A 3,651-nucleotide genomic window follows, 5' to 3' on the forward strand; every position below is an offset into this window, starting at 1 on the left:
TTATTGATTCCGTTTTATTACTGAACTTTTACTAAAACCGATTTTATTAACTCGAGACGGTTTTAAAAACGAGCGAAATTTCTTAACGACGAAGAAACGTACGTATAATAAATAGCAGGCTAGCAAATTGTCTTTGTCTCATTTCACGAACGCTCTTTTTCTTCTTCTTCGTTCTTTTTTCTTCTTTTGGGCGAGTTTTCTTTCCTTTTTAAAATTTGATCTGTTAATCGACGTCGGTGCTTCGTTCCTTATCCGTTTTCAACTATTTTTGTTCCATAGCGCTCCTTTCGTCGTTCTCGTCATTCTGATGTAAGTAACATTCATTTTCGTCATGTATTTTTACAAACCCAATTTATACTTTCAGCTTTATTTATTATAAGACGGTTGTAGATGCTAAGATAGACGGTCTTGTATAAGATATGTTAGTCATGAAGGACTAATTCGATCGGAAAAAGGTAACGATGACGGGTTACTCGATATTACTTGTAAAATATGTTTATTTCGAATGATGGTTAGTCTGTTTTATAATTGAGACGGTGTATAATTATATATAGGGATCCTTATGGATGTTAATTAGTCAGTTTTATAGTTGAGACGGTGTATACTGATATGTGGAGATGATTAAGAAGGTGTATACTGACCTGTAGGGAACAATTGGGATGCTAGCTAGTGAGTGGTATATTTAAGACGGTGTATGCTGACATGTATGGATTGTTTTGGGTGCTTATTGTTGTCTTTTATAGTTGAGACGGTGTATACTGACATGTAGGGATTGTTTTGGGACTATTTTAACGTGATTGAGTGGGCTGATTTTAGAACAGTTAAGCATGGGTTTTAGTGGCTGAGATGGGTAGTTGTTTAGGTGGAGCGTTGGTGACAATTGCGGCCTGAGCTGGGGCTACCTGAGGCCTGGTCAGGGGCTGCCTGCGACCATGGACCGTGGCTACGACTGGCCAGTTATGGCCCTAGTCCTGAGTTTGAACCGTGGCCTAGCTGTGGCCTGGCTGTAGCTTGGCTGTGGGCTAGGCAGTGGCCTAGCTAAGTCACGAGTTTGAGGCCATGTGTAGTTGGTGGTTAGGCCGAGTTTGAGGTTGTCATAATAACTTTTGAGCCGTGTCTATAAATTGTTTTGACGCTAGTTTGGTTTATTTAAAATATTATTAAATTAATTTCCGTCTCATATTTTATATAAAGATAATTCGTTAATATTGTCCTTTCACATAATTATTTTAGGTGCCTCATCTGTGGTTGAAGATGAAGAGTAATTTTGGGTTTTAGAAGCTTTCTCAAGTTTATTGCTTGTCTCTCTTTGCTAGCTTAAGGTAACTATTCCGAGTTACTCGACGAATTAATGTCACATTAGTAGTTGATGTTGTGTTTGTTGTTTGTTAAGTGTTTAGGTAATTGATAATGTGTTACTTTCGTTTTTTCACATGATAGAAATTGGAAATAGCATGAGAATGATATTGTGATAAATTTTGTGATTTGGGCCAAAGTAGGCAAAGACTCTGAGCTGGGCCAGATTGACCGAACGAGTTTGGTCAAACTAGGTTTAAACCGGTCGGCCTCGATTTGACCAATGACCCGTCGCGGGACTAGGGTCGAGGATTTGTCTTTGAGTATGATTGTCTTTTCATATGTTGGTTGTTGGATGAATTGGTTGCCTTATACTTGAGTCTTATTGCCTCTTTGCCATTTTAGCTTGTTCTCATGGATTATGGTACTGTTGGGAAAGCTGGAATTTAGATTATTATTGATATTAGAGATATTGTCGGATTGTGAGCTGAATATGCTCTTGCGTAGTCTTTCATATGCTAGGGTGTGTATGATCTTTTGTGTGTACAAGTTTGGACTCTTTGCCTCTCTTATGGTTAATTGGGTGTCCTACTTGTCTTGTGTGGTGTGGGCTAAAGTATTCAAGCTGGGACCTAGATTGGTTTTATTTAGGTCCTAGGTGAGTATTTCGGCCTTTATCAGAGATAGGTCTTTATAGTCTTTGACGAGTGTATGTTCACTGCTCAATAGCCTTTGTGTTCCTGACTTGGTGGGTTTATATCCAAGTTGGGGCATGACCTCGTTACTTATTTTGAGAGTAAGTGGTCAGCTTAAGTACTAGCCAACCCTTTGGTGGACTCCTTAGGGTACTCACATGGTTTTATAAAATTGTGGGTCTTGGGTGCGGTGGTGTGTATCCGCATGTCTAGGTCTGCGCAGATTTAGGACTAGGGTTGTGTTGTGTCTTGGCCATGTTTTTATAGAACCTCTGAGCCAGGATACCGGTTCGATTACCTTCCCTACCTCGTGGTATAGACTCGAGTTACAAAGTGACTATTGACCGTGCTAAGAACTTATGCCTGTCTTTGATATATTGTCCTTTCTTGTTTGATGATTCTATGAATCATAGAAGGTGAGATGCAAGTCGGCTATGGTTGATAGAGTTTGGATTCCTGGATGTTATGTGATTCACATGATAGTGTAGTATGAGTCGGTCTAGTATTCACAGGCTAGGACTAAGTGTTGTTATATTGTTGTTCACATGATAAGCACGATTGTCTAGCATCTATATGCTAAGGCTATGTGTTATTCATATTCATATTCTTATGTTTACATGTTATATTAATTATGACATTTCGTGGCTGGGAGAACTCGGAGTTACTCCCCACTGACTGTGGCTTTCGTATTTGTATAAAATGCGATTGACAGGTAGGTGATGCATATATGGGGTACATGGACGAGCTAGCGAGCAAAGTAACCTTGGGACCTAGATTGGCTTTATTTTATTGTGACCCTTAAACACTTTTTATGTCACATACATTTTAGGGACATATGTCTCCCTCTTTACATTTGGTTGTATAATTTGCTATTCGCGACTTTAGCGATGGTTATGTTATGAAACTTCTAGTTAGACCTTGTATGTTTGACACCTTCCAATTTGGATATCTTTATAACAGGTTCAGGTTTTAAAAATTACAGGTTTTTACCCAAATGAACCTATTACAAACATATCCATACAGTTTTATGCTAGAGTTACGTGTTTACTTTTCCGCAATAAATGAGGGTGTCACAATGAAAGTCCTAACTACTACCCCAACTTTCCCCACCAAAATCCCCACATCCAATACCCACAACAACCATCCACCCAATACTCACTTTACAACCAATTCCAAATACCACAATATGACCACTTTCACACCCACACACAATAAGAAGATGACCCAAACTTTGACATTCAAAATGTCGTTCTCCAAATGATGGGAGATCAACAAAAAAATTTCAAAAAAATGCTAGAGGAGAGCCAAAATAGGGACAATGTTCTTCAAAGCATTGCTACCTATGGTAAGGAGTTAGAAATTTGAATTGCCCAAATGAAGGCAACCCAAGCAACCACCCAACCAACCACTCCCCACCAATCCTTGAGCATTGACCATGAATGTGAATTTGGGGTAATGACCTTTGATGAAGAAGATGTGAAGTGAGAAGAGCTAATCTCCTTGAGCTCTTGTGAGTATGAAAGTGTGGTATTTGATGAAGAAGATATAAGGTTGAGTAAGCCAAGTACTCTTAGCCTTTGTGAGTATGAGGGTGTGTCATTTGATGTGAACATTGAGGTGTTGGAGAAAGATTTAATGAGGAGGAGTGACGTCCCCATTT

The sequence above is a fragment of the Silene latifolia genome, chromosome 9 (assembly GCF_048544455.1).
Source record: "Silene latifolia isolate original U9 population chromosome 9, ASM4854445v1, whole genome shotgun sequence".
NCBI lineage: Eukaryota > Viridiplantae > Streptophyta > Magnoliopsida > Caryophyllales > Caryophyllaceae > Silene > Silene latifolia.